The sequence below is a fragment of the Myotis davidii genome, unplaced genomic scaffold, assembly GCF_000327345.1.
Source record: "Myotis davidii unplaced genomic scaffold, ASM32734v1 scaffold115, whole genome shotgun sequence".
NCBI lineage: Eukaryota > Metazoa > Chordata > Mammalia > Chiroptera > Vespertilionidae > Myotis > Myotis davidii.
Genome location: NW_006291010.1, coordinates 5,078,112 through 5,085,975, shown reverse-complemented (window position 1 = coordinate 5,085,975; position 7,864 = coordinate 5,078,112). Strand labels below are relative to the sequence as shown.

Here is a 7,864-nt window from a genome sequence, read left to right as displayed (position 1 = left end):
CCTAGATTGTATTATGTATTATATTATATGCTAAATCCTTAAAAGAAATATTATAAAGTACTCAGAGGCAGAATCTCTTACTAGTAAGTTTATTTTTGAATTCCCAGTTTTTTCAGTGGTGTTAGGCGCATGCAGAGCACTCAGTTCTAAACATCCATAGATATTTTCTATTAAATGAACAACACTGCGCACCTCTGTATTTCTGTACAAATATACAGCAGTGCATTATCTATAATAATACAAGCATAATAGGCTTATCAGGCCAGATGTCTTTCAGGACAAAGCCAAGGTGGTGGGGGGCAAGGCAGAGGAGGTAGAGGCGGCAGAGGCCCCTAACTGCTGCAGCAGGTGGGGGCCGAGGCAGAAAAGGTAGAGGTGGCAGAAGCCCCCAGCCACCGTGAGAGGTGGGAGGGGGCCAAGGCCTAGGCAGCCACGGCGGCGGCGGCTGAGCCCCTTGCACAATTTCATGCATTTGGGCCTCTAGTATCTAATAAATGCTTAGTAAAAGCTATTTGAGTAAAATAGTTTTAGTAAAATATTATAATAATATTTCTAAAGCTCACATGGTCAATTTGAGTGAAGCATTACTATAATTTTTTTGAAGCTCAAATAGCCAAGCCTTAACACATGGATAGAAGGACAAGTAACTAAACAACTGCAGAAGAAAGAAAAAAATAACAGGGACTAAAAGAAGAAGAATTTGTAATACTGAAAAAATAAATGAAAAGCCACTGTGAAAGACTAGGAAATGAAATATATTTAATATATGAGTAAACGAAGATAAAGTGAAATATTATTTGATGAGATAGAAGAAATAGATTTTTTTCTGCCTTTGTAGAAAATATAAACTAGTAAATGTTACAAATAACCTATATAAATAGAAAAATAAAAATAATAAATATCAGTTGTGTGAAATACATAATGTTAGGTGTCATGGAGAAGGGAAGAAAAGTAAGAAAAGATGTTATGCTCTAGCCATTTCCCCTCAAAATCTTAAAACAGGTTCATATAAATTCAACAGGCAAATGTACTGCTATGTCATAACGTACAAACTATATTCAAGAATATTGGTAGTGAGGGATTTGGGTGCGATTCTAATATATAATAATATTTTTAAGTTATGTTATGTACAACAGTTCACCATACTGTTAATACACTGCAACATAGAAATAAAGTTCTGTTTCAAAGGCCTATTTTCTTAATAAATGCAGATGGGTAATGTTATTTTACTGTATGGTAAGAGCATATTTGATAATTGTCCATTCACCAGAAAATTTAACTGCCAATAAAAACCTATTCTCCCACCACTGTGTTGAAAGTAAAATCTGAAAATTCAGATGAGACTATTCTCTGGCTATGTGTTAGGGTCTTTCCCAACAGAAAATTTTTAACTTGAGGAAAAGATGATATTTGGATAAGCAAGAATTAGCCTTTATCTAGAAAATTAACTTTACTGAAGCACTCATCATCGGATTTTTGAAATGTGAACAGCAATGATTACTCTTTAGAATATTCCCTCTTTCCAGTCCAGAAATTTTTGAGGAAATTGCTTTTTATCTCTAACCAGTTTTATGCTTAATCAAAACCTTTCATGAAAGATTTCAACAAACGTGACACACCGGGAACTTCTATGTAGGAAAATGAAATGCTATTCACTATGACTAACTTCCAATGCAAATAAGCCCAAATGTCAAAACAATGCGGAAGTTATAAGTACAATCGCAAGCTGAGAAAAAGATTTACAGTTCCTCGCAGTCCCCTGTGTATTTTATAGCAGCCATGTGAGATTTTATTTCTGGATGAAAGCTGCATTGATAAAGAGGTTTAATTGTCTTTCAGTGTGCCTTATGGTAAAGTTGCTTCATTTACTTCAAGCCTGAATCTCATTACCAGTTCAATTCTCCAGGCTCCTTTCCATCTTAAGGAGGTGCTTAATTAGTGTAACCCTGGCGATGAAGGCAAACACTACATACTTTCCCTTCCCATCTTCGGACAAATCTAATAGACTACTGATTTTCCATCCTCAAGCAGATCGGGCACCATTCAGTCATGATATTAGCTGTCCATTAACTTAAATCCCCCATTCTGAGGGGCTGTCAACATCACCAAGACCATCCAATCAACCAACAAACACCTAGTAGCACTTACAAGGGGCAATTTCTTTGAAAATCATGCCTAAAATTCTGTTCTTTGTTATTTTTTTCTCCAGAGGAGTTTCTGTTCCTATCCTCATTTTTCGTATTTAGCATTTGAATAAGGCTTTCATTTCCTAACAACTATACTTGGAAAGAGGTGTTTGCTTTTGAAAGGTTGATTGTGTTATCTGCCGACAAGCCATAATTTTACTCAAAACTAATTCTACCCCTTTTTCACATCTGTAATATTTTGAAAATATCTGACACTATAAACATTTAGAACTTGTCAAATGCAATAGATCCTTCTAATTTTAGGAAAAAAAATCTCTTTATTAATTTTAATTGTAGTTTTAGAGATGATTATCATATTAAAAATCAAAGGAGAAAACACGAATATCTCTCTCCCCCCACCACACATTCACATAAACTTTCAACAGTTAAGCCAAGAGGAAATGGAATGCCTGACTAATTATTTTTAAAACTAGAGGCCTGGTGCACGAATTCGTGCACGGGTGGGCTCTGGGTGGCCAGGGCCAATTGGGCCTTTTTAAAATACCGTATCTGCATAAGAGGGATCACACTTAGAAATACCTCTCTCATTAAAAAAAAAAAAAATAGCAGCGACAAAGGCCTCTTAAGAGGATAGAACATAGGAATGTTTGCATTCAATTTTAGAAATACCTTTTGTAATATTTTAAAGTTATAGTACATATCATTTACTAAGATAATCATTGTGCAATGATAATATGGTGATCATGGCCTTTGTCTGGAATGGCATTTCTTTTTACATCTTTCTACATCTTGAAGTTCAAGTACCACTTTCCCTCTGAATACTTCCTAATCTCCCCAGTGGAAACAAGTGCAATTTTGTCACTGCTCCCATTGTCTCTTATGTATTAGGACACTTTAACATATAGGATAGCTTATATTAAAAGCTGTGTTATTAACCTTGAGGTCAGGTAGTATATCTTCATTCATTCATTCACTCAATCAGTCATTCATTCCGTCAATCATTCTAGTTATTTATCCATTGGATAAACACTTATTACACAACTATAATGTGGCAACTACTGTGCTAGGTCTCAAGGAAAAATAGATAAAAGACAAACACAAGTCTGTCTTTAAGAGGCTAAAGCTCCAGTGAAGGAGGTAATATGGAATTACAATACAGTGACATTAAGTTAAAAACAAACAGTAATTTATTGATAGCCTGCAATGTACCAGGCAGTAAGCTATGTGCTTTGCATGCACAATTTAATTTAGAATCACAAACCACCAGAAGTTATATATCATTTATGGATGAAGAAAGTGAGGCCAAAAAAATGTAACTGCCTATGTTATTAAATAGGCATAAATTGAGACTGTCTTTAGCAAACCAGGAAAAATGGTCACTCTAGTCAGAAGAGGCATACAACCTTTACAGGGATTTTAGAAAGCTTCTAGCAGGAGGTGGCTTCTGAAGTGCAATTGAGAAATTCAGAAGATAGAACACACAAGGACATTTTACATACAAACCATAGCATGTGTAAAGTGGCTTGAGAGAGGATGACTAATTGGGGGAACTGCTCTCAGAAGTCAACACGGCTGGAAGTTAGGATGTGAGAGTGAAAAAAATTGGATTGTAAATCGGGGTAGCCAAGGCCAGATCATAAGGAACCTTGTACAGCACATTAAAGAGGTTTGACTTTATTAAAAACTTTGGGCAGCAAAGCCATTCATTGCAGAACTTTAAGCCCAGAGATAAGATTACACATATACTTTTGGAAGATGATGCCGCAATGGGGCAGAGTTTAATAAAAGTATTTTCAATTAAATTAATGAAAATAGTATGGTTCATGATACGCAGTATAGAATAGCTACAGTTAAAACAAACACTTTTAATATAAGAATTTGTTGATTCATGGGAAATTTGAAACCACATTGAAAGTTTCCCAAGTTGTCTAGACTCTGGCATGACAAACAGAAACAACAATAAGAGCACAAAATTACATTGTGGGTTTTCTTTTCAAGTAAAACCCTAAAAAACTCATGGAAGAATTTACCTCCATTTTTTTTTCTTCTCAATAAGGAACACAAACCCCATACTCAATGCAAACCCCGAATAAACTGAATTATATACATCTCCTATAGCTCAGAGAAAGGTCCAAGATTCGCCTTGGGTCATAGCACAGTTATAAGACACATCTTTAAAGATGATGCATCAACCTTGACAGTTGCCTTGAGGAATCCCTGACTCAGCAAACACATCAGAACTGCATCCCATCCTTAGGTGAACGTCTAGAAACACTGAAACTTTTGGAATCAAAGTTCATTGCCTGAGAGAATGGCTTCCACCGATATTTTCACAGCTTCTCTCTCTTTGATATGTGTGTTGACTAACAGTGGGTTTTCTTTTCATAAGTGTGGCTATTTTATGCTAGTAAATTCTCTTGAACTTTTTACTTGAGAGATTAATTAAGCCCTCCTTTTTAATTTCTTTGTCATGTTGCAGCAAATGGTTAAAATAATAACACACATATTACAAGTTTAAATAATCACTGACACCTATCACTAAATAAAATTTAATCACTTTCTGTAATTGTTTATCCATATATGGGACTGAAGTCTCTCCTTTAACCCCAGAACTCCAGGGGTAGCCTTCAATAAGAATGATTAGGTTACTACAGATTTAAATGGAATTTGTGCCAAAAGGATCTGTAAGCACATTTTCAGATAAAACCAGGGCATTCAAAAAAGTGCACTACTAAGTAAAATTGACCACTCTCTCTCACACACATATATTAAAACCTAGAGATCACAGACAAACTTAAATACTAAAAATTAGCATATTTACCACCACGGACTATAGCATCATAGCCTGTTATCTACAGAAGGAAATAGTATTTAAAATTTTTAAATATTTTAGATATGTTATACATAATTTAAAAATGCATAAATGTGGATTATCATAATCAGATCTCGCTACATATATTATGAGATTTGGGCAGATGTTTATGATCTTCAATTTCAGATAAAGGAAGCTGGTTTCATGGCAGAGCTGGGACTAAAATGTCTGCTTTGTAACTCCTACTGTTCTCTCTTGCGTGTTTGCCTTTTGATTTATATAGTTGTTTCTAAGCACTGCTTTTGGTTTTAATAGAAATGCCCAGTTTTAATAAAGCTATTTATCTTTCATATGACTGTAAGAATTTCATAGCAGAGAGCACAACTTAGTTGATATCTTCATTATGTGGCATTTTTATTCATTTAATGAGATCTTATTTAACAAATCTAAAATTTCTGATAAATGTATGACAGGCTCCCATGCAATAAACTTTCTAATGGCTATGTATCCTAAAGACATTACTTACTTGGTTTTTGTTTATAACACTCATTTGCTTTATATTTGGTTCTTTAAACTAGAATTGATTCTGTTAATACTTTATTAAACTAACTTCTTGCCAACTCAAAGTGTGATCGACTTGTTGACCAGTAGCCTTTATTGGAATTTGTTGGAAATGCAGGGACAGTAAACTGACTGATCAAAATTGGAATTTTAACAAGATATGCAGGGAATTTAGATGCACATTCAAAGTCCAAGAAATAGTATTCAATACGCTATTTTGTGTATCGTTCCTGAATAAGACTGCAGAAAGCTGAGACTACCAGATATCCAACCTTTATTTATTTTTATTGTCTTCCACATTTAAAAAAGCATTTGGGGAAGCAGATTCCCTGAATTTGGTAAAAATGTTCTCCGGCACTCCTCTTTTAACCTTCACCAAGTAATTTGCTAAGTAGGTAGTGAGGCAAATGGACATACACATAAGTATATTGTACAAAGAAAACTCTTATCGTGCACATAATTACTCTGAATTTTCACCTTTTTTTATAAGAAAATTTTTTACAAATTTGCAAAAGCTGTGAATTACCAGATACAATTTATAATCAAACATACTAAGTGTGTAAGCATAAATGAAGGAAACATGTTTGGGAGTTTAATGAAACTCTCAAGGGAAACTGGCCCAATCCCAGATAATCTTATTAAGAGCTTTACAGCAAGCAGTAACAAATTAGCAGCATTATGAAGGCGATTTGTATTTAATTTTCCTTTTGAATTTTCTTGTGATGTGTTTGCTTTGGTCCAACATTTACAGAAAAATGCTTTTATTATATCAGATGAATGTTAATACCACCTCAGTGATATGATGCAGAGAAAGTACTTAGAAGAAAAACAGATAAAACAGCTAATCTGGGCACATACTTAGATCTACATTTGTTAAAGGGTGGGCACTTTCACTGGCAACTCTGCACCGCTCACCCACTGACAATAAATCAACGCCTTATTAGGGGAACTGGTGTGGAGTGATAACGAGCGAGTTTTCTTGTAATTAAAGGTTGTACATACCTCTGACCACTTGTGGCAGGACTTGATCTCTCTATTAAACTCCACGAGCCATTTCAGCTACTCTCTCTAACTGCTTTCTTTGTAAACTCAAAGCAGAGATTTTTTCACTATACACTATGCTTTTATTCACAGCAGTACACACTCTAAAACACTAATTGTGCCATATATTCATATCAATTGAAATTATTTATTTGATGATTGACTATTCAAAAAGTTGAGTGAGTGACTGGCAGAATTGTCTGTTTTAACACAGACTTGATAGAAATGACTCGTGTATGTTATATTAAGTCATAAAAACAATTCTTTGCACATCTAGAAACAAACAATTTTAAAGGTTCTGCTTTGGGTTTGAATAATTCCATTTGACAATCTACACTGATCAAATAAATTGAACAACTGCCAAGTTTTCGCTGCTGTTTGGTATGCAGACTATCCAAAGTTATTCACACCCATTCACTAATTTTTCCCCCTGAGAGATAAATATGAATGATTTCTAGAAGTGATTTGAGTTTTAAGCAGAGCTATGCTTGAAATTTTGAATAGTGACAAAAATGAAATGATTAAGCCTTTGAAATTCCTTGCCATGAATGGAAATTTCCCATCTGCTTATTAAGAAAACATGCAGAAAATTGGTTAATTATAATCATTTATATGAAGCTACCATCTTTCTACAGTGGCACTCACAGATATATTGTCTCAATAACCTTCAAATCATTCCCAGAATAAAGAAATGGAAGTCCTTCAAAAAGTGTGCATTGGTAGCTAAAGCCACAAGTCAGTGGTTAAAAAAAAAATCACACGCATGTGCACACGCATTTGTTTGTTTGTTTGTTTGTTTTTATTTACTTAACTCTCTCCAGGATGTTACTTCCAGAAAGATGTTGTTTTGTCTTTATAGGTCACTTATGAAAGTCTCAGAAAGTTTCTAAATTCCACTATCGTTGTTTCTCAAAATTCAATGACATTAAAAAAATGTGAACAAATATTTTTGATTAAGAAGAACAATATTGAAAGTGTCCACTAAAATAATATATTTCATAAGTTTTCTCAAAAATTATCAATTCTAACAAAAATTTAAATAATATAAAAGAAGGTTTTCCATTGCTATAAGTTCTATTATTCCAAAAAAAATCACAAAATATTACTAGAAACTACATCTTTGTCAAATGTTCATCCTTAATTATCTAAGTATTTATTTGGGGGTTTCCACATCTAAAACTTATCCATTTTACTTTGGTAAAATTTCCAAAAAACTGAACATTTTGGTATTTAAAAGTACTTTAATATAGCTAAATACATTGAGTACCTTGAGAAAAATAGCGTTCGTTCCCTGGTATGATTG

The 7,864-nt window shown here is 34.0% G+C and overlaps 1 protein-coding gene across 1 annotated transcript in view; it reads right to left on the bottom strand.

Moving 5' to 3' along the window:
* The window catches only part of NLGN1 (neuroligin 1), a 716,626-nt gene that overhangs the window by 186,265 nt on the left and 522,497 nt on the right, over window positions 1-7,864 (bottom strand).